General features: G+C 46.6%; 1 protein-coding gene and 1 long non-coding RNA gene across 2 annotated transcripts in view; one reads left to right on the top strand and one right to left on the bottom strand.

Moving 5' to 3' along the window:
- Positions 1–24,572, bottom strand: part of CCDC3 (coiled-coil domain containing 3) — a 91,046-nt gene that overhangs the window by 44,214 nt on the left and 22,260 nt on the right. The window lies entirely within an intron of this gene.
- On the top strand, positions 19,061–20,601 carry LOC132346844 (uncharacterized). The gene is made up of 3 exons (XR_009496805.1): positions 19,061–19,555; positions 19,790–20,002; positions 20,157–20,601. It is a non-coding gene; the product is annotated as an uncharacterized lncRNA (long non-coding RNA).

Genomic DNA, 24,572 nt, shown 5'->3' with positions numbered 1-24,572 from the left:
TTTTTGAGAGACATGAGAGAAAATGTCAGCCTCTGAGAAAGGAAGAAATGATCATTTGGATCAGTGGATACTAGATGTCAGATCAGAGACTGGCAAACAGCAGAGTTTAGTAGGCCGATGATAAATAATGGAGTGTAGCTTCCTGAGATTCAGACTCAAACTTGATACAAGGCCAAGAAGAGTGAAAACAGAAACTGCTGTTTTTCGCACCAGAGGAAGAACTCCCAAATTTCTCCCTGCCTTCTCTGGCTTCCCTGAAGTCAAAGGATTTGATATGACGAGATCTACTGGCAGATGGACACCCTCCCTTCAAAGTGATTTGCTTTAGATCTAGGAAAAATACCTAATGATCAGCAAACCCCCTGAACCTCTTCAAACCATAAGGAGTAATCAACGAGTTAACGTAAATAAGCATTCCCTTTTAGAACTGTTCCTTCCTTTCTGCTTCTAAAGACAGGTAATTTTGCAGTTGTCAGCTATTACATTGAAAATACCCTATCAAGTGGCTGGCACAAAAATCTAAGACCCAAATAACATAAAACACCATCAGATACAACAGGGACCTTTTTTAAATCATACACTGTGAAAATGAACTCCAAAATCATTCAGAATACACAGAGTACATTTTTTCCTGAGTAATGCATCAAACATGGTCTTAGGAAGATTATTTTTAGTTCTAGTTAAAAGCTTCAAGAAGCCAAGTTTTTTCTTTTCCTTGGCTAGGATTGCCATAGCTTTTATATGGTTTCTTACAAGTGTACGTGTGTGCTTTTCATAAAGAGATATTTAAACTTACACACACAGATACATAACACACAATTTTCCAGCTCCATTCTCCCCCCATCAAGAGTAATGGAATCTAAGCTTTTTATTTGGTTAAGAGACCTCCAGCTGTGTTAAGAATACTTCTGCAGTTAAATACCATTTTCAACTAGTGAAAGAAAATAGCTGTGGGAAAGAGGAGACTTCTGAGACTGGAATTCATTAACACGTTGGACAATAGTATTTTTCCTTTATTTAGAAAGCTGCTCCAACTCCTCCCAAGATAAAGACAATGACCAAATATAGGCCAACTGCTCACTCTGGCTCCTCTTTGGTTCTCTGCACCAACTAGATTTTCCCTCTCTTGTTTACCTTTGGCATCTGTCTTCTTTCATCTCTTACCAAACAATACCATTCACAATACTACTTTTTATTGATATGGCATGCAGGCTCATCAAAAACACATATGCAATACAGTAAGCCTAAATCCTTCCTCCTTCCTATTAAAGTACAATGCTGTTAAAAGTTCCTCCCTTTTCACGTGGCCATTACTTCAGGAGGGGTTGTTCTAGGAGGTGGGTCCTTATTGGGCCAAGTTAAATAAGGTACAGGTATGTGACACTCTTCTGGCCAATGACATGTGAGAGAAAGTCTGCCACGTTGTGGGGAAGGAGAAATTGTTCATGAGAATAATTTTCTTTGTTCTCAACAAAAGCTATGCAGGAAAAGAGAATGTCTCCCTCTTTTGGATCCTGTGGGACCTGGAGTGGGTGCCTTGAGCTGCTGCAGCAGCCTTCTTGCCACCATGAGGGAAGCTAGTCTGAGGATGCAGAGTTACCCAGAGGGGACAGAGAGCCCTGACTGCACTGTTTCTGCAGTTGCCGTACTTTTTGCTTTCTTGCTTCATGTGATAATACATTTCCTCATTGTTTCAAATTAGCTGGGTATAGATTTCTGTCTTACTTGCAGCCAAGGCATCTGTAATTGTAAATTAAGGGAATAAGACAGAAGGAATAAGAGAAGAAGTGACTAGCCTAGAGTCACAAATCACACTGCTAGAAAATGTCCTAAGAACATGCAGACTCTGCTGCTGCTAAGTCGCTTCAGTCGTGTCCGACTCTGTGCGACCCCACAGATGGCAGCCCACCAGGCTCCCCTGTCCCTGGGATTCTCCAGCCAAGAACACTGGAGTGGGTTGCCATTTCCTTCTCCAATGCATGAAGGTGAAAAGTGAAAGTGAAGTCGCTCAGTCGTGTCTGACCCTCAGTGACCCCATGGAGCCTACCAGGCTCCTCCGTCCACGGGATTTTCCAGGCAGGAGTACTGGTGTGGGGTGCCATTGCCTTCTCCAATGCAGGCACTAAAGGACTACAGTTCATACACAAAAGCTGAAAACAAATGCTAAGAGAAAGACTTCCAAATACCGTTGTTTCATAAATTATACGTACAGACACTTTCACAATCACACACACAGTCTCTGTCTCTCTCATACATGCCGAGCACAACCCATCTTGAAATTATGGTTAGCAAGTTCATTAACTACAGCTCAATATATATTTCTGTCTCCTATCCCCAAAGATTGTTGGATTTTGAGAGAGAGAGATTACAGGTGTAAGTCACTAAATGGATGGCATCGTCGACTCAATGGACATTAGTTTGAACAAATCCTGGGAGTTAGTGAAGGACAGGGAAGCCTGGCATGCTGCAATTCATGGGGTCGCAAAGAATTGGATACAAGAGAGACTGAACAACAACAACAAACAAGTCACTGAAAGCATCAGAAGGCACATGAAAAGGCAAAATTTTTTAAATTAAACTACAATGGTTTTGACTCCAATAGTTCATCTTTTTTTTTTTTCCCCTGGTTCATCTTTTAGTAAAATCAAGTGACCAGCCTCCAGAATATAAGTGTATAAATAAGACAGTGATCTATCATTCACTGTTAATGCTTCTTTTCTCCTTTGAGGCTGAGTCACTGACTCCTGGATGCTAGAGGTGTGGGAGCTTCAGCTGGAAAGAGGCACCATGCAAAATAGGACTCAGAGCTGGTTCTCCCCAAGGAGATGTCTGCACTACTATACACTCTGCAGAATGACACAGCAAAGAGGCAGACCCCATACACGTGGGACTCAGCACAGGATCCACTCTGAATGATAAACCTTTAAGTTCTATGAAAGTGAATTAAGAGTTCATTTTCAGTGGCCACCCATCATTAAGAGTCTCCAGCACAGAGGGCAAATCCTCCCATCCAGGTATCTGACATTCATGTCCTTCGTGAGCCTTTCCCCAGAGGCTCCTAAGGCCCTGTCTCAATAGATCTGTCATGGTCTGTGGACAAGAAGCTTTCTGGGAGAGATGTAAATGAGCTCTAAAGAAGTCACAGCCCTCAGCATCAGATCTGGGGGCCAAGTCACTTCTAAACAGTAATATCTGGTGGAGGACTCTCCTTCTGTGCTGTCTCGTTTCTGTGTAGAGGGTCCTTCACTAGAGGCTTCTCACTCACACTCCCACCCCCGACCAGGGATGGAGAGTGAGTCTCGTTTATTTGAGAACAGAAACGGCACCTGCCTGCCTCACTTGGCCCCACCGTCTCTGCTTACCCTTTTAGGAACTAGCTGACCACTGGGAACTCCCTGTTCCAGTCTCTTATCAAAGCTGAACACACTAGCACATCACAGCCCATAGACACAGGCCACGGCATTCCAGAGCCACCTGTGCCTGCCTGGGTGGACGAGTCCGTCCAATCCTGAACTGGGCAGTCAACCCTCCCACCTGCAGTGGGAGCCACACTTCCCAGTACCATCTTGATCAGTGTAACAAAAAGCAGTCTTCAAGTCAATCAGAACATGGGTGAGGAAGCTAGTGGCTATGTACAGAGCTCACTCAAACCCAACATCTTCCAAAAACAGAGCAGCTTCCCTACCCTTGACTGTGTCCAGTGCTTGATGGCATCTGAAGGATGTGATGGCCCATATCCTATCTCTTTGGGCTTTCTCAATACACCTGGGAGGAAGACAGAATTTATTATCCCAAATGGACCCTGGTGTGAAAAGTAAGTCCCAGAAATGTTAAGTGATGGGTCCAGAGCTCAGCACTGCACAGTGTCCCTGATCAATTGCCAGTTCTGAGCTTCTGTTCTCTGAGCACACCTTTCCCTCCCCACTTCCTCCAAGGCTCCAGGAACTGTGAGCTGAGTGTCTGAGCCATGACCGGGCAGAAAGGAAACTCCCTGGATATGGCGGTCCTGCCTTTTAAAGGCTGTTTTAGTACAACACCATTTATTCTGGTTCTGTCTAATAGAGAGCCTAATTTACTGGAAGTCCCAACTTTAATATTTCCTCACCTCTGAGGCTCTAACCAGGCAAAGAAGATAATTAGATGAATTCGTTTGTTATTTCAATGACCTTATTTTTCTTTCTGAAGCACTATGTCTCCACCCAAACTAGAGACTCTTAAAGAATTCTTTCAAAGCCACTCCACACTGAGTCAGTTGAACTGAGGTAGATGAACCTAGAACCTGTTCTACAAAGCGAAGTAAGTCAGAAAGAGAAAAGCAAATGTTGTATATTGATGCATATATTTGAAATCTAGAAAAATGGCGCTGATGAACCTGATTCAGGGAAGGAATGGAGACAGACATACAGGACGGACCTGTGGACACTGCGGGGGAAGGAGAGGGCGGGGCGTTCTGCGAGAGCGGCACTGATATACATACACTGCCATGTGTGATATAGCTAGCTAGTGGGAAGCTGGTGCACAGCACAGGGACCTCAGCCTGTGCTCTCTGATAACTTAGAGGGGAGGGAGGGAGGCTCAAGAGGGAAGGCATATATGTACACTCTTGGCCGATTCACATCATTGTATGGCATAAACCAACACAACGTTGTGAAACAGTTATACTCCAATTAAAAAAAAGCCACTCCACAAACTGACTAATAAACTAAGCAATTAGAAAGTGCTTCACAAAGGTGGGCATGTCATCAGACACACTGATTCTCAGTGTCCACACTCTAAAGTGGGAAGCTGTCTCCTTACAGGTGCAGCATCAAGGCAGGTAATTAAGACACACATTAACAAAGCTATAGTATTCTGAAGGGAAGAGAAGTCCTTGATTATCATGATGTGAAATCAGACCCTGAGCTGTCAGCTGCCCTCAGAAACCTCCCTCCTTCCCTGTGCCCCGGGCTATGTGGATTATATTTACACTGTGCGGTAAAACCCGGACTTGCTGAAGCAGTCAGCTGACACATGTTCAGCTGACCCAAGGCCTGAGCAGGAAACGCAAGTGTTGTTACCCTTCCTCACATGACCCAGGACAATTTCTTGCCCTAACTGGGTCATGCACAGAGAACACCAGTGACTCGTGGAGGACCTCAGACCTCCTGCCTGAAGCACAACTTCCCAAGATGGGGCCAGAAGGTGCAGGTGTGGACGAGCAGGAATGTATTCCCTGCAGTCCTGAAGGACCTCTTCCTTGTCAAATCCGGCATCTTTCCACGGCTTCAGCTCTTGGCACTGCTGCCTTACTCCCCCACCACCCCCGGCTGTCTCTGTGAAAGGTCCCACCACACTGAGGCCTCCTGCCCTCCCACCCACATTCCCCACAGCTGGCTGGGGGGCTGCCAGGCTGACTCTAGTCCTTCTATCTTCCCTCAACTGCAGCCAAAGCCCCAAGGCTTGGTTCTCGACTTCAGCTCTCTCATCTCCTCCAGGAGGGGCTCATTCTGCCTTGTGGCTGCAACCATCACCTCCCAGGCCGGGAACACCATCTTCTCCCCACCTCTCACCCCACTGCCTGCAGGAGAGTAATCCTGTCCAACCATCACCTCACGCCATCCACAACCCAGGCAAAACGTACTATTCCCATCCAAGGCCTCTCATGCAATTCCTCTCCCCAGTTTTGCTTGTGGTTTTGTCTTTGCTGTTCTGTTTTTGTTTTCATGATACTCACAGTCAAGCAGGCTTCAACCTCTGAGAATCCACAGCATCTTGAACCTCACTGGCACCTCATCCCCAGTTTCTAAAGCCAGCTGGAGATTTTGGCCACAGGTCCAGGGGCCATACAGCTGGTTTCTGATGTGTTATCCAGTCTGCCATCCTGGGTTTTCTGGTGGGCCAGACTGCCTACCCTAAGCCACGTCCCACTCTTTGCTGCAGTCCTGATATGTTCCTAGTTCTTATCAGGTCCCCATCCACCAGAGTTGGGGAGAAGCCTGTTTCGTAGCAAACTGGAATCTCTAGATCACGTTCCACATGCCTTTAAAAATGAGGAATTCTACAACCTTCCTGACTTCAGACTATACTACAAAGCTATAGTCATTAAGACAGCATGGCACTGGCACAAAAAACAGAAATGGAGACCAATGGAACAAGACAGAAAGTCCAGAGATAAACTCACACACTTCTGGGTACCTTAATTTTTTACAAAGGAGGCAAGAATACACAGTGGGGCAAAGAGAGTCTCTTCAATAAGTGGTTCTAGGAAAACTGAAGAGCTACATGTAAAAGAATGAAATTGGAATACTCCCTACACCATACACAAAAATAAACTCAAAATGGATTAAAGACCTAAATAGAAGACCAGAAACTATAAAACTCTTAGAGGAAAACATAGGTAGGACAGTCTATGACATAAATCACAGCAAGATCCTCTATAACCCACCTCCTAGAGTAATGGAAATAAAAACAAAAATAAACAAGTGGGACCTAATTAAACTTAAAAGCTTTTGCACAGCAAAGGAAACTATAAACAAGGTAAAAAGACAACCCTCAGAATGGGAGAAAATAATAGCAAATTAAACAACTGACAAAGGATTAATTTCCAAAATATCCAAGCACCTCATGGGCTTCCCCACTGGCTCAGTGTTAAAGAATCTGCCACATTTCAGAAGATGCAGGAGATACAGGTTCAATCCCTGGGTGGGGAAGATACCCTGTAGAAAGGAATGGCAACCCACTCCAGTATTCTTGCCTGGAGAATCCTATGGACAGAGAAGCCTGGTGAGCCACAGTCCATGGGGTCACAGACTCGGACACAACTGAGCGATTGAAAAGCACAGCAGCACGAGCAGCTCATACAAATCAATACCTGAAGAAACAAACAATCAAAGAGTGGGCAAAAGACCCAAACAGACATTTCTCCAAAGAAGACACTTTGTAGTTGGTCAGTCACCCTGGCGTGTCTGACTCTTTGCGACCCCATGTGCAGCACACCAGGCCTCCCTGTCCTTCACCATCTCCTGAAGCCTGCCCAAGTTATGTCCACTGCATCAGTGATGTTGTCTAGCCATCTCATCCTCTGATGCCCTCTTCTCCTTCTGCCCTCAATCTTTCCCAGCATCAGGGACTTTTCCAAAGAGTCAGCTGTTCGCATCACATGACCAAAATACTGGAATTTCAGCATCAGTCCTTCCAACTAGTATTCAAGGTTTATTTCTCTTAAGATTGACTGGGTTGGATCTCCTTCCTGCCCAAGGGACTCTCAGGAGTCTTCTCCAGCACCACAGTTTGAAGGCATCAATTCTTTGGTGCTCTGCCTTCTTTATGGTCCAGCTCTCACAACCGTATGTTTGCTGTGAAGACCAGAGCCTTGACTATACAGCCCTTTGTGGGCAGAGTAACGTTTCTGCTTTTCAACGCACTGTCTAGGTTTGTCATAGCTTTCCTGCCAAGAAGCAATCATCTTCTGATTTCATGGCTATAGTCACCACCCGCAGGGATATTAGAACCCAAGAAGAGGAAATTCGTCACTACTTTTACCAAAGATGGCCAATAAACACATGAAAAGTTGCTCAGCATTCCTCATTATTGGATAAATGCAGATCGAAACTACAAAGAGATATCACCCCACATCGGTCAGAATGCCATCATCAAAAAATCTACAAACAATAAATGCTGGAGAGGGTGTGGATAAAAGGGAACCCTCTTGCACTGTGGTGGGAACGTAAATTGGTATAGCCACTATGGAAGACAATAAGGAGATTCCTTTAAAAACTAGGAATAAAACCACCATATGACCCGGCAATTCCACTACTAGGCATACACCCTGAGGAAACCAAAATTGAAAAAGACACATGTACCCCAATGTTCATTGCAGCATGTATACAATAGTATATATTGTAGCTAGGGCATGGAAGCAACCTAGATGTCCATCAACAGATGAATGGACAAAGAAGCTGTGGACTGTTACTCAACCATAAAAAGAAATGCATTTGAGTCAGTTCTAATGAGGTGGATGAACCCAGAGCCTATTATACAGGGTGAAGTCAGCCAGAAAGAGAAAAACAAATATCATATAGTAACACATATCTATGGACTCTAGAAAGTCGGTACTGATGAACCTATTTGCAGGGCAGCAGTGGATTCACAGACATAGGACAGACTTATAGACATGGGGCAGGGGGAGGAAGGAGAGGGTGAGCAGTACAGAGAGAGTAACATGGAAACATATGTTACCATATGGAAAATAGATAGCTGATAAGAATTTCCCGTAGGACTCAGAGAACTCAAACTGAGGCTCTGTAACAACCTAGAGGGTGGGATGGGGAGGGAGGTGGAAGGGAGGTTCAAGAGGGAGGGGACATAGGCGTCCCTATGGCTGATTCTTGTGGATGTTTGGCAGAAACCAACACAATACTGTAAAGCAATTATCCTTCAATTAAAAATTTAAAAATTAATAAAAATGAGGAATTCCAGTATGAAGTTTCCTTAAAAAACTAAAAAGAGAACTACTGTATGATCCAGCAATTCCACTCCTGGGCATATACCCAGAGAAAACCATAATCCAAAAGGATACACGCACCCGAATGTTCATAGCAGCACTGTTTACAATAACCAAGAACCAAACTGAACGTCCCCTGACAAAGGGATGGATAGGGACGATGGATGGCAAAAAATATATACACACACACACACACACACAATGGAATATTATTTATACATAAAGAAGAATGAAATAATATCATCTGCAGCAATATGCATGGACCTGCTGCTGCTGCTGCTAAGTCGCTTCAGTCGTGTCCGACTCTGTGCGACCCCAGAGACGGCGGCCCCCCAGGCTCCCCCGTCCCTGGGATTCTCCAGGCAAGAACACTGGAGTGGGTTGCCATTTCCTCTTCCAATGCAGGAAAGTGAAAAGTGAAAGGGAAGTCACTCAGTTGTGTCCGATTCTTAGTGACCCCATGGACTGCAGCCCACCAGGCTCCTCCATCCATGGGATTTTCCAGGCAAGAGTGCTGGAGTGGGGTGCCGTTGCCTTCTCCACCTAGAGATTGTCATACTAAGTAAGTCTGAGAGAAAGAAAAATATCATATGACATTCACATGTAGAATCTAATCTTTTAGAAAATGAAACAAGTGAACTTACTTACAAAACAGAAACAGATACCTAAAACAGATACCTATAGCCTAAATTTATAGGTATCAAAAACAAACTATGGTTACCAAAGGGGAAACATGGGGAGGAGGGATAAATCAAGAGCTTGGGATGAACACACACTACTGTATATAAGACAGATAATCGACAAGCATCTACTGCATATCACAGGGAACTCTACTCAATATTCTGGGATAACCCATATGAGAAAAGAATGAATATATACATGTGTATACACACACACACACACACACACACACATATATATATATAACTGAATCACTTCACTGTACACTTGAAAAGCAACATTGCAAATCAACAAAGAAAATTAAAAATAAAAAAAAAAATTTTTTTAAATAAAAGTGAGGAACTCCAGGAATCAACTTGGTTTGGGGTGAACAGCACAGCAGAGGGGAAAGTAGGGTGTTGTAGTAGAAAAAACCCCAACTTTGAGAGTGGACAGACCTGCACATTACAAATCCCAACACTGCAACGGACTTCTGTGACCAGGCAGCCTTGTCCTCTAAGCCTGGTCCCTTCACCATGAGGTGGGGGTCACACCTGGCTTTTGGAATTGTTGTGAGGAATAAAGAAGATCAGAGGAACAACGACAGGAGCCCTTACTGCGTGCCAAGTGCTCAGCCCAGGATTGGGGGAGACAAAGCAAAGCCTATGGCCTGTTTCATTTCTTGAAGACCTGAAGTCTCTCGTGCTAATACACAGTCAGATGGATCACAGGGGAAGGAGGCCAGATGAGACCAGCTCTTAGGGATGCAGGTAAAGAACATCCTAGAACCTTGCAAACCCCAGCCCCCACTGTGAGTCCAGGGATGGGGCCACTACAGTTGCCCACCCTACAGGGTAAGTTGCCATGCTAAATGAAGAGGAAGGAGGCCCTGCAGAGAGTCTAAGCAAGGTGGGAGGCCTGACTAACAGAAGTGGGAGAGGCAACCTGGCCTCATCCTTGAGTACTCGGGGAATGTGGTTGGTTCTCACCTGTCTGGACCGGCACTGGCCAGCTCTGGGAAGTAGGGGGAGGTGACCACGCTCTTCTGATATGGAAGTCTCCTTCCGGAGGTCAGAGGCTGAAATCATCTGCTGGGTTCCCAGGACCACCAGAAGGCTGCTGTTGCCCCAGCATCAGTGAGGAGGGATGAGTTTCCCTCCCATTCACAGCACGGTACCCAATTTCCAGTTCACTTAGGGCTTCCTGGTAAACTAGCCTCAGTGCCACATCCCCAAGCCCTTGCACATATAACCCCAGCTATTCCCCAAGGGGCATTATGTAGCTCTTAAAAAAGCACTAGACCAGACATTTGGGGACCTGAACTATTTTCCTACCCACTAACAACCTCTGTGACTTTGAGTAGGTCACTGGCCTCCATGTTCTCATCTATAATGACGTCTGTGGTTGTGCAGATGAAATGAGAAATAAAAGCACCCCAAGACTGGGAAGCAGTGCAGAAAGGTCTAACATGGTCAAGGACATGGTCAATAGCCCCTTTAATGGTAGGAGATTTACAGGAAAACGGACAGAGCGTCCCAAATCTGTGGACCCCACAATGAAATATGTTGGACAGGAAAGACCTGCTGGATATACTGAGAAAACCCTTGTCCCATGCAGAAACCATGGCCCGGCTTTCAAATGTCCTGTCTGGTGTTTCCATTTATGAGACAGGCGGCTTTCGGAGCCTGGCCAAGCCAGCTGGCATGGCCCATGCGAGGCATGACTAGCAGAGCGCAGGAACAGAGGGCAGTTCAGCGCAGGCCAGAGGTCTCCACTGCCGCCAGCGCCGAGCCTGCTGGCAGGGACGGGCCACACACCTCTCCTCCTGTTTTCCCTCAAAGTGTGTTTTTATAGCTGTTATCTCTATCAGCAGAGGGGAGGGAGCTGCCTGGTGGTAGCCTGATACAGGGAAGGGACAGCAATCATACAGAATTGGAAATCACGCATGTGGCCATTCGATCCAAACTTGGCCTCAGAACACCCCACAGAAGCGGAGGTGGGGTAGGGTGGAAAGGGAATTACAACCTGGCTGGAGCACTGCCGAGGTGCTGCAAAGCAGAGGGCATGGGGCTGAGGGCCAAGTGAGCTCTGACTGTGAGTCACAGTGGCGCCAGGGACCAAGCTCACAATGAGGAAGACCCAAGGTGGGCTGTGCCCCAGGGTCAACAGGACACCCCCATCTTTCTAGAAGAAAGGAAGAGTGGGTGAGAGGGTCAAGAAGAGGCCTGGTTTTTCCCAGTGATATGATCTCCATCCTTAATCCCAGAAAAGAAACTGGAGGGTACTTATGAGAGTTCTCCTGTGGCCCAGAGATGCCCTGTGTTCTGTTCGTTTCCTCTCTGCCTGGAGGCCCGTCCTTCAAGGTCGGATGAGGACACTCTCTCACCAGCTCCTCCAAGGGTAGGAACCAACCTTATGTGGAGCAAGACGTGTTTTCTGCCAGGCACACAGTTAGAAAACTGGGCTGACTCAACCCATCAGAATGGAGGGCAGTGAGGGGGTGGGGGATGGTGGGAGGGTGGACAGGATGAACCCAGCTTCTCACGACAGACCCAACAATCCCCTGCCTTCCTGGAAACTTCTTGGAACCCAAACCAAAGGCAGGGGGTGGAAGGAGAGGATGGGGGCATGGGAGGAGAAGATGAAAGAATAATCACAGTAAGAACCACAGAACCAATAATAATCCCTTACTCTAAGTGTATTAAGTATATGAATGTGAGTTAATACATTTAACGCCTTACAACCTGATTAGGTAGGGTCACTTATTATCCTATTTTTACTTTTTTATGAAGAAACTAATCCCACAGCTGATACTGTAGTTCACTTTAATGCCAGGTGTTTGAAAAATGCCCCAAGGCCTCCTAGACATGAGGTAATTGTCACTCTGAGTGGCCAAGTGAAAAAGGGTGGCATGTCTGAGAAGTGCCACTCCAGGGCGCAAAAGCTTTTTTTTTCTTTTCTTTTTCGGCTGTGCCTTGTGGCATGCTGAACCTTAGTTTCCTGACCAGGGGTTAAACCAATGCCCTCTGCAGTGGAAGTGCTGAGTCCTAACCACTAGACCACCAGGGAAGTCCCAGGAGAGCCTTAGTGAGAGTGTGGGGAAGAGAAGCAGACGCTGCTTTCGTGGGCTTGATGCTGACCCACCAGCAGAGGCCCCCAGCTCTCTGAGCAGCTGGGTCCTTGATGCCCCATTCCATGGGGGGGTCCCACCTTCCTGGGTCACTGCCCACCTGGGTGGGGGTGGGGGCATTCTCTGAGGCTTCACCCCACGGGGCACAACCAGATTCTTGAATTCTATCCAGGGATGAAGGTTGATGGCCAGATCCAGATCTCCTCAAAGAGCTCCAGGAATGTGTTTCCCCTGGTTAACAGCTGACAGGGACTTTTCTGGTGACCCAGGGGCTAAGACTCAGCGCTTCCAATGCAGGGGGCTCAGGTTTGACCCCTAGATCCCACATGCTGCTACTGAGAATTCACAAGTTGCAAGTAAAGATCCCACATGCCGCAGCTAAGACCCGGAGCAGCCAAATAAACAAGAAAATACATATCTAAAAATTTACAAAACCAACAGTTGACAGTTACCATATTTTGCACACCAGTCAGGTGGCGCCAGTGGTAAAGAAGCCACCTGCCAATGCAGGAAACAGAAGCAACTCGGGTTCAATACCTGGGTTGGGAAGATCCCCCGGAGAAGGGCACAGCAACCCACTCCAGTATTCTTGCCTGGAACTTTCCATGGACAGAGCCTGGTGGGCTACAGTCCATGGGGTCACAAAGAGTCGGACAGTTGGACAGGATGTGACTTAGCACACACTGTGTGTAAAGGACTTGTGGTTGCTGGTGTTTTATATGCATTATCTCCTGAAATTCTCATCTCTTCTGGGTAAGTCACGCCTACCCTGTACACAATCCCATGACAAATGAGGTCTCTGGGTCCCCCTGCAGTGAAGGCATGCCCAAAGGTCGAACACCTGGCGAGGCCAGGGGTCAAGTCCGTCCCTGACTGACTGCGCTCAAATCAACCTCCATTCCTAGGTTTACACTATTGGAACGCCATGGACTTGGACCCTGCCATCCACATTGTCTCACCAAGGCCCTGACCCAGCAGGGAGCAGAGAGAACTCTCCACCATAAACGTCCTCCACTGCAGCCTACCAGGCCTCCGTGCCCCCCATCCCAGAGGGCATCCCCTCATCTCAGAGGGCATCCCCTCATCTCAGAGGGCATCCCCCCATCCTGGAGGGCATCCCCCCATCCCGGAGGGTGTCCCCCCATCCCAGAGGGCATCCCCCCGTTTCAGAGGGCATCCCCCTCATCTCAGAGGGCATCCCCCCATCTCGGAGGGCATCCCCCCATCTCGGAGGGCATCCCTCCATCTCGGAGGGCATCCCCTCATCTCAGAGGGCGTCCCCCCATCTCAGAGGGCATCCCCCTCATATCAGAGGGCATCTCCCCATCTCGGAGGGCATCCCCCCATCTCGGAGGGCATCCCCCCATCTCAGAGGGCATCCCCCCTCATCTCAGAGGGCATCCCCCCATCTCGGAGGGCATCCCCTCATCTCAGAGGGCGTCCCCCCTCATCTCAAAGGGCATCGCCCATCTCGGAGGGCATCCCCTCATTTTGGAGGGCATCCCCTCATTTTGGAGGGCATCCCCCCTCATCTCAGAGGGCATCCCCCCATCTCAGAGGGCATCCCCCCATCTCAGAGGGCATCCCCTCATCTCGGAGGGCATCCCCCCATCTCAGAGGGCATCCCCCCTCATCTCAGAGGGCATCCCCCCTCATCTCAGAGGACATCCCCCCTCATCTCAGAGGGCATCCCCCCATCTCAGAGGGCATCCCCTCATCTCGGAGGGCATCCCCTCATCTCGGAGGGCATGGTGAAGAAGATGCTGGCCGCCCCTCCCACCCACCTTGCACACACAAACACAAATGCTCTCCGGGCCTCCCATAGCCTCCAATGGAAACCAAGCAAGGTTCCTTCAAACCCAGTCCCCAGCCCAAGTTCTGAACAGATAGGAAGCCTCCCATGTTCTCCTCAATTCCCCCCACCCCTGCTGGACACAGGTCAGCCTTGTAATAGAAAAGGAAGAGTTTGAGTTTCATGAGAAAAGTTAAAAGTGAAAAAATCCACGAAGTCAATTCGCCCCTGGTTGTGTTTCCAACTAGAAGAAGAATGATGCTCGACAGCCCCTCCCGTGAGCCAGGGGGACTCAGTCTTCCTGCTTTGCATACCAGGCCAGGCCTGCAGCTGAGGGCTCTCAGCAAGCAGCTGCCCACCCACTGATGTTAGTGGGACTGGTCCGGCTAACACCCTTCTGAGGTCAGCACCCTCGGTCACACGAGGGGTGCCCCTGGCAGGTGACAAGAGATGGACAGACTGTGCATTTAACCAGGAACTCTTCCAAAGGAGCCTCCAAGTGTTTCACTCATCATCCTTTCATCATGTTGCCAAGGGTGGCAGACTTAAGCCAACCCCAGTTTGCAGGTGCTACACTGCATTTCCCCAGGTTTCAGTGAGTTGATCTGAGCCAGTCTAGAAATGCAGGACACAGCAAAGCCTGGGCCTGAGACACACCCTTCCACACTGCATCCCACTGTCCGAAGACGAGAGCTGAGAGCCCCTGCAGGAGTAAGATGGCTGCTGTTTGCATCCAAGCTCCCAGGCCTTCCCAGATGGGGCTCAGACCCTGGAGCAGAGCCACCTCAACCCGCCATAAGCACAGGCTCAGTGAGAAGCAACCGCCATGTCTCTCTGGAGACTCAGGTCTCTGCCCAGTTTCCCCCGACAGACAGATGGGCGGAAAGAGGAGTAGAAGCAGCAGCACACGGGAGGCAAGAGTGGCAGCAGAAGCTCAGAGCAGCACGAGTGAAGGACACGGGGCCTGAAAGCTGGCGCCTGAGCATGCCTTCTGCCACTCACCGAGCACTGGCTGAGCAATCTGCGTATTACGCTACAAGGACGAAGAAGACAGAGTCCCTGCAGACATTTCTCCAAAGAAGACACACCGATGACCAAACACATGAACAGATGCTCGACATCACCAATTATTAGAGAAATGCAAATCAAAACTACAGTGAGGCATCACCTCACACCAGTCAGATGCTGCTGCTAAGTCACTTCAGTCGTGTCCGACTCTATGCGACCCCACAGATGGAAGCCCACCAAGCTCCTCTGTCCCTGGGGTTCTCCAGGCAAGAACACTGGAGTGGGTTGCCATTTCCTTCTCCAATGCATGAAAGTGAAGAGTGAAAGTGAAGTCACTCAGTCGTGCCCGACTCATAGCGACCCCATGGACTGCAGCCTACCAGGCTCCTCCGTCCATGGGATTTTCCAGGCAAGAGTACTGCCATCATCAAAAAATCTACAAATGATAAATGCTGGAGAGGGTGTGGAGAAAAGGGAACCATCTTAAACCCTTGGTGGGAATGTAAACTGGTAGAGCGAATATGGAGAACAGGATGGAGGTTTCTTAAAAAACTAAAAAAATAGAACTACCATATGATCCTGCAATCCCAATCCTGGGCATATACCAAAGAAAAGCATAATTCAAAAAAGACACACACACCTCAATGTTCACTGTAGCACTATTTACAACAGCCAGGACATGGAAGCAACCTAAATGTCCATCAACGAAGGAATGGATGAGGAATATATGGTATATATATACAATGGAATATTCAGTTCAGTTCAGATCAGTCACTTAGTCGTGTCCGACTCTTTGCGACCCCATAAACCACAGCACGCCAGGCCTCCCTGTCCATCACCATCTCCCGGAGTTCACTCAAACTCACGTCCATCAAGTCAGTGATGCCATCCAGCCATCTCATCCTCTGTTGTCCCCTTCTCCTCCTGCCCCCAATCCCTCCCAGCATCAGAGTCTTTTCCAATGAGTCAACTCTTCGCATGAGGTGGCCAAAGTACTGGAGTTTCAGCTTTAGCATCATTCCTTCCAAAGAACAGCCAGGGCTGATCTCCTTCAGAATGGACTGGTTGGATATTACTCAGCCATAAAAAGGAATGAAACTGTGCCATGTGCAGAGACATGGATGGACCTCGAGTCTGTCATACAGAGTGAAGTAAGTATGCAAACTATCTGGGGATTTACCAAACTATAAGGCTTCTATTCACTCCCTAGCCACTTCTTAATCTGTGCCAAACTCTTTGCGTACAGTGAAGGTGAAAGTGAAAGTCCCTCAGTCATGTCCAACTCTTTGTGACTCCATGGACTATACAGTCCATGGAATTCTCCAGGCCAGAATACTGGAATGGGTAGACTTTCCCTTTTCCAGGGGATCTTCCCAACCCAGGGATCGAACCCAGGTTTCCCATATTGCAGGCGGATTCTTTATCAGCTGAGCCACAAGGGAAGCCCCGCTCCAGTATTCTGGCCTGGAGAATTCCATGGACTGTATAGTCCATGGGCTGCATAGAATTGGACACAACTGAGCGACTTTCACTTTCTCTGTATACAGAGCTCATGTAAATCTTAAAACAGGGCTGCTCAAAGAGATCATCATTCCAGTTTCACAGATAAAGCAGCTGAGGCTCAGAGGGTGAACATCTCACCCACAGTCACAGAACCAGTTTAGAGCAGTACTAGGATCAGCCCCAGGGTCTGCCCCAGGCCAACACTCAAGACAGTACCCACCACTTCAAGTGTCCATAGGAGGGACTTCTCTGGTGGTCCAGTGGCTAAGACTGTGTGTTCCAAATGCAGGGTTTGATCCCTGGTTAGGGAACTAGATCCCATATGCCATAACTAAGAGTTTGCATGCCACAACAAAGACCCTCTATCCCATGAGCTGCAACGAAGACCAGGCACAGGTCTTCACCAGGTCATATACATTTATATGTATGCTGCTGCTGCTGCTAAGTCGCTTCAGTCGTGTCCGACTCTGTGCGACCCCAGAGACGGCAGCCCACCAGGCTCCCCCGTCCCTGGGATTCTCCAGGCAAGAACACTGGAGTGGGTTGCCATTTCCTTCTCCAATGCGTGAAAGTGAAAAGTGAAAGTGAAGTCACTCAGTCGTGTCCGACTCTTTGCGACCCCATGGACTGCAGCCTACCAGGCTCTTCCGTCCATGGGATTTTCCAGGCAAGAGTACTGGAGTGGGGTGCCATTGCCTTCTCTGATTTATATATATAATTTTTATATTTAAAAAAATATTTTTTAAGTGTCCATAGGAGAGTAAGCAGTGCCCTTGACATATTTCCTCCGTGCCCTAAATGCCTGTAGACACCAGCACTGATGAAGTTTTTCAAAGGAAAAGACCAGACCTGCCACCTCTGCAGAGTCAGCGAGCTGATCACAATGCTGACAATGACAGCATCTCAAGATCATTTCCTTGGACAGGTCTCTCCAGAAAGCATTCAATTCCAGCTGTGAGAGCAACATATTTGCCATGTGAATTAGCTAAGGGGAGAAGAAATGACCTTCGCTTAAAGCTTTGGTTCACTGGTGTTTCTCATAACACAGAATCCAAGCCCTCACAGGGCTGTCCCAATCACCCTTGTATGTGGTTTCCTAAACTAGTAAAGACTTACTGCTGACTCCTTCTGGTTTATTCATATTCAGTTGTTAACAGATACATATTAAGTTCCTATCGTTCACAAAAATAATTGGATTTAAGAGAGAGGATTCCTTTTCATTAGTAACTTACGACCTGATTTACAGACAGATAAAAGCTTATAAAAGACACATCTGGAATAAAGCAGGTTAATCATCCTCAAGAACAACCGGACAGAGGAATGAACTACAGCCCAGACGTAGGCATGGCCAGTGTCTGGATGGTATCAACTGTGCGATCTGAGTGGCCCAATGTAACATCCAGAAAAGAAAAGCTACTTTCCCACTCCTCCTAGAGTGGCCTGTTGCACTCATTTTTATTTTTTCAACTGAAGAATAGTGGATTTACAACATTGTACTAGTTTCATATTTATAACATAGTGATTCAGCATTTTTATAGATTATACTCCATTTAAATTATTATAAAATGTTGGCAATATTCCCTGTGCTGTACATTACATCCCTGTATCTTATTTTAATTTTGTTTTTAAAATTTATTTTTAATATTTTTATTTTTTGGCCACACCATGAGGCATGTGGTATCTTAATTCCCCTACCAAGGATCAAACCCACACCCTCTGCATTGGAAGTGGGGAGTCTGGACCACCAGAATATTCCCATTGTATCTTATTTTATACCTACTTGTTTATACCTCTTAATCTCCTTCCTCTATCATGTCTTTCCCCTGTTCTCTTGATTCTTTTTAGAATTAAAGGATCTAAAGCTTTAAAACGTAAATGTTTATGGAAAGGCAATAAGGAATGCCTCTAATCTCCTCTCCCACTTTACCTTCAATTAGCCTCTGGGATCAGCTTCAAGTATCTAGGAGAGACTTGGAGTGAAACAACACAGGTCAGCAAAGGACAGGTAAGGGAGAAGAAACCTCTGAGGTCTGGAGAGTGGGACTCTGAGAAGAAGGTAAGGTGGAAGCTTGGATACCAGGTAGGGAGCCAGCCTAGGTCCACAGGGAGAACTCAAAGACAAACGGCCCACAGAGACTAACCCTGGTCTTCAATTCAACCACAGATATTTCCCAGAAAACTGAGAAACTGACCCTACTCTCTGGCCACAGGATAAGGAAATAGGGGGTGGAAAGGACACTCTTCTCAAAGCAAATAAATAGAAATGATTTAGAAAGCACCTACAGGGTTTCCATCTGACACTGTGCAAGAATGTCCTTCCCTTACTTTTTACGTGTGTGTGTGTGTGTGTGTGCATGCACACACTGGTTGACTTCCTTTGACCTATATTTCCGACCATTTTGCTTTAGTACAAAGCTGTGACAGAGGCGTCACACTTTTGGAACCCTAAGCTAGCTTCTACTAATATTTTAATAGTTTTATCATTGAAATCACAGTTATTATATTTAAAGTCAAAATAGCATCACTCGGCCACATACTAAGAACTATAGCTGGGGGCAGGTCTTTGTTTTCCAATAAAATTCTTCTATAATGTTGCATTAAGGGGTTGATGATATGACTTTCAGCTCCTTTCCAGCACTGACATTCTTCTCCCCAGGTCTGTGCAGAGTAGATGGACTGGCCTTGAATGTACTCCAGGGACACCAGGCCCCAGAACATGCTGGCAGCATCTGGGTTTGCCTTGGCCCCCATGAGAAGCAGGGCTCTGCCAGGTGTCATAGCTGATTTAACTGAAAGAAAGATGAAAACCAGCCATGGGAACTGAAGCTTGACAGCATCCCTGAGGGTCTGATGAGCGAGAACCAGAGCAGTATGGAGGACACCGGAGAAATCTCCTCTGGCCAAAGATTCCCAGGCGGTGTTTGTCCTAACCACCCAGATCCATCCCCGGAACGCAAAACCACAGTGCATGCTGAGACAGGTGAGAGCTGAAGCTGCTGGTCAGCTCCCAGGGAGGGGTGCTACAGAATCAGAGTCTACAGGGAGGAGGGCGGGTGGGGAAGGAAAAAAGGTCAAAGGCAAAGATACATCCCCCCTTCCCAAGAGAAGGCTGCATGAGCTAAGATGCCCATGGGGAGAGTTCAGATGGGGACAGATTTTTTGCTTCTAAGACAAGAGATATAAATGATCATCCTGTCTTATTTAAAAACTACAGTGTGATGGCAGAATCTTCCAGATCTCTCCTGCTCTTTGTAAAGCCTCTAAGCGACAGTCCACACTTTCAGCCTCCGTGTCCACAGGGGAACGATGAAACATTGAGAAAGAATTTAATGCAAAAAGCAACTGCAGGAGACTTTGGGAACATACATCAAAACGTCCATTTCCTAGCCTCCGAGACTCCTGGAACGCTTTACTTCACTGCCTCCTGGTACCAGAGTACATTTCCATGGCAACTCCCTGAGAACTGGCTGTTTCTCGGGCTCAGGGGAAGTCTGGCTTGGGGATCCTCCTCTTTGGGGGCACAGAAGCCCCTATAATGAGTATCAGACCCCTAATTGGTTCCCCCCTCCTTTCCTTTTCAGGATGTGTATGCTGAGACACTCTGGAATAGTTTGGAGACTAAACATTATGCAAGAAAAGAAATGAAAAATTAATAGAGAAATGTGGCCACTCAGTGAAGCCTGTTCAACAAACCAGGATGAGGGGACTTCCCTGGTGGTTTAGTGACTGGGACTCCACGCTCCCAATGCGGGGTGTCAGCGATCCCTCCCTGCTCAGGGTGCTGGATCCCACATGCCACAGCTAAGAGTTCGTATGAGGCAACCAAGACCCAGTGCAGCCAAATAAATAAAGCCAAAAATTAAAAAACCAAAGTGAGGACATTCTCCTGCTGAGTTTGACTTCTTGGCAAAAGCACGTATCTGCCATCCATGAGGCTGTCCATAGGATCAGAGTACTAATTATTCACATAGGTCTGAGTACTAATTATTCACAAAGGTCTGAATTGGCTGAGTTTAATTACAGCCAAGTTCCATACCACTGTGACCATTTCCCTGATGGAGAAACTGAGTCATGGTAAGATCATGTGGTTATTAATGAGATAAAAATGAGTACTCGCCTAGCATGGATCAAAATCTTACAGCTACGCAGCACTATTCACAACAGCCAAGCCATGAAAACAGCCTAAATGTCCATTAAGAGAGGAATGGATAAAGAAGATGTGGTGCATATATACAACAGAATATTACTCAGCCATAAAGAAGAGTGAAACGATGCTATTTCTAACCACATGAATGGACCTAGAGATGATCATAGTAAGTGAAGCAAGTCAGAAAGAGAAAGACAAACACTATATGATATCACACATATGTGGAATATAAAATATAACACAAATGGGGAATTCCCTGACAGTCCAGCCATTAGGACTCCACACTCTCAGTGCTGGAGGCCTGGGTTCAATCTCTGGTTAGGGAACAAAGATTCTACAAGCCGTGAGGCATGGTCCTCAAAATAAATTGTGCTGTGTTGTAATTAGTCGCTCAGTCGTGTCTGACTCTTTGCGACCCCATGGACTGCAGCCCGCCAGGCTTCTCTGTCCTTGGGGATTCTCCAGGCCAGAATAATGGAGTGGGTTGCCATGTCCTCCTCCAGAGGGTCTTCCTAACCCAGGGATCGAACCCAGGTTTCCCGAATTGCAGGTGGATTCTTTACCATCTGAGCCACCAGGGAAGCCCAAGAATACTGGAGTTGGTAGCCTATCCCTTCTCCAGGGGAAAAATTAATTAATTAAAAATAAACTTAAAAAAATTAATATATGACACAAGTGAATTTATTTACAAAGCAGGAACAGACTTAGAGAACAGGCTTGTGGTTGTTGAGGGGCGGGGTGGAGGGGTGGACTGAGAGTTTGGGATTAGCAGATGCAAACTATTATATACGGACTGGATAAACAAGGTCCTACAGTATGGCACAGAGAACTATAGTCACTATCCTGTGATAAACCATAATAGAAAAGAATATGAAAAGGAATGGGTATATATACACATGTATGCATAACTGAATCACTTCACTGTACAGCAGGAATTAACATGACATTGTCAATCGACTATGCTGCTGCTGCTAAGTCTCTTCAGTCGTGTCCGACTCTGCAACCCCAGAGGCGGCAGCCCACCAGGCTCCCCCATCGCTGGGATTCTCCAGGCAAGAACACTGGAGTGGGTTGCCATTCCCTTCTCCAAATAAGCACATAAGAAGATGCAAAAATCATCAGTCCTCAGGGAAATGAAAAATCAAAACTACAGTGTAAGACCACTTCACTTCCAGTAGGACGGCGAGAATCAATAAAACAAATACAAGTGTCGGCAAAGATGTAGAGAAACCAGAACCCTTGTACACTGCTGGCGGGAAGGTAAAATGATGCAGCTGCTTTGAAAAGCAGTTTGGCAGTTCCTCAAAAGCCTAAATGCAGAATTACCATATGACCCAGCGATTCAACTCCTAGGAAAATACCCCAAAGAAAACATACATAGGCAGAAATACTTGTACATAAATGTTGTGAGAAACATTGTTTATAACAGGCAAAAGTGGAAACAACCTGAATATCCATTAACTGATGGATAAACAAAATGCAGTGTATTCATACAACAGAATGTTATTTAGCCATACAAAGGAAAGCAGTACCGATTCATATCACAACCTGCATCAACCCTGGAAATACTATGCTAAGTGAAAGAAGCCAGTCACAAAGGGCCATTTTTATCATATTTCAGTTATATGATGGGTCTAGAATGGGGAAATCCATAGAGACAGAAGATCAGTGGTTGCCAGGGGCTGGGAAGACAGCTGAATTGGGAGTGACTGGTAATGGGCCCTGCATTACCAGGGATGAAATGCTTTGGAAATACAGATAATGATGATGGTTGACCCTATATGAGAATATACTAAAAATCACTGAATTATATACCTTAAAAGGGAGAGTTTAATAGAATGTGAATTATATCTCAAAAAAATTAAACAGTAAGAGCACATCCATCAGAAGGGCTCAAACAAAAAGTTGTGATAATAGCAAATGCTGGCAACTATGCAAAAATTTGATCACTCATACACTGTTGGTTGGAATGTAAATGATTCTGCCACTTTGGAAAAGAGTTTGCAAGCTTCTTTTAAAATGACAAGTGTTTGTTTTAAAGTGACAAATGACCCAGCCTATGACACTCCTGGGCATCTACTGTAGAGAAATGAAAACTTCTGTCCACATAAAAGTCTACACGCCAGTGTTCAGAGTAGCTTTTCCATTACAGCTCATAACTGAAAACTACCCAATGTCCTTCAGTGGTGAGAGATGAATCAAATGATGGTCCATCCACCACACAGAACGTTACTCAGCAACAAAGAGAACTACAACAAGTCAGATTAACCTCAGTGAGGTTACTCTGCGTGAAGGAAGATCATCTCAAAAGGTTCCACAACCAGTATAGCTCTACTTGTGAAACCACTGAAATAACAAAACTCTGGAGATAGAGAACAGGCGAGTGGCTGCCAAAGCTTGGGATGGGCAGCAGAGAAGGTGACGCTGGAAGGAGGAGCACTAGGGAGCCTGGGTGGCGGGATGGTTCTGTGCCGTGACTGTGTTGGTGGTGACAGGAAGCTGCAAACACACAGGTGCCTGCGGACGTGGCAGCATCTGAATCAGCTCTGTGCATGGAACCCATGTCATCACCCGGATCTGCTATCGCCCTAGTTACCCAAGATGCTCAGTGGGGAAGAAGGGGCAAGGGGGTGCCAAAGACTTGGCTCCATTTCTTTGCAACTGCCAGTGAATCTATATTTATTACAAAATAAGAAGTTTGTGGGTGTTTTTTAAATAACTATATAGGGTATTAGTCAATGTTTAAAAGTAACGGCTTACTTGCAAACCAGAAAGACAGACAGACAAGAGGACAACCGGATGGATACCAAGAGGAGAATGGGGGGGTGGGGATGAACTGGGAGACTGGAATTGACACATATATACTCTCGATACTACGCATAAGATAGATAACTAATGACAATGTACTGTATAACTAAGGGAACACTACTCAATGCTCTGTGGTGACCAAAATGGGAAGGAAATCCAAAAAAGAAGGGATATATGTATACACATAGCTGACTCACTTTGCTGTACAGTAGAAACTAACCCAATGTGGTAAAGCAACTGTGGTCTAATAAAAATTAACTTTAAGAAAGGCAACAGCTGTGTTTCAATAAAGCTTATAGTTCAAGGCAGAAGAAGAAATGATAACCCTAACCCTGACAGCTACAAATCACCTCTCCAACATGTCAGAGAACTTCTCCCTCTTGTGTGAACTGCACATACTTGATAACAAATCAAGAGTTTCTGGCATGGACCCGCTAACTCACATGTCCTAACACTCACCCTCTAGCCCCTCGCATGCAGCTCTTGCTGTCCTAACACACACACCTGCATCCTCATCTCTGGGCTTCCCTTCATGCTCTTCCCTGTCTAAACTCATCTCTCTCCAGGTATCCAAATACTTTCCCAGCAGCTGTATCCATCTTTCCATGTGGGTTAACTGTGTCTCTAACTAGATGCTCCAGTTCAGACCCCAGGTTGTCTTCCTCTACTATATTCTCCATAACACATGACACAGTGCTGAGGATGTAGGAAGCACTCAGAGATCACTGCAGAGGGAATAAAGGGCGTCCTGCCTCAAGATCGTTAATTCTCACTCTTGTGAGCTACGTGATGCAGAGCAGGTACATACAGGCACATGTAAGTCAAGACATAATGTTTCACACGTAATCACTACTGTGTATTTTTAAACACTTTTGCGGGAAATGTGGTATTTAGCCAACACCTTGGGGGTGGCTGAAGTCCTCCAAGATGAGGAAAAAGACAAAAAAAAAGCTTTTAAAACTGGGCATAGGGACTTCCCTGGTGGTCCCGTGGTTGAGATTCCCCCTTCCAATGTAGGGGGTGCAGGTTTTAAACCTGTTCA

The sequence above is a fragment of the Bos taurus genome, chromosome 13 (genome assembly GCF_002263795.3).
Source record: "Bos taurus isolate L1 Dominette 01449 registration number 42190680 breed Hereford chromosome 13, ARS-UCD2.0, whole genome shotgun sequence".
In the NCBI taxonomy this organism is placed as follows: Eukaryota; Metazoa; Chordata; class Mammalia; order Artiodactyla; family Bovidae; genus Bos; species Bos taurus.
Note: the sequence above shows the minus strand (reverse complement) of the source record. Positions and strands in the feature narration are given on the sequence as shown.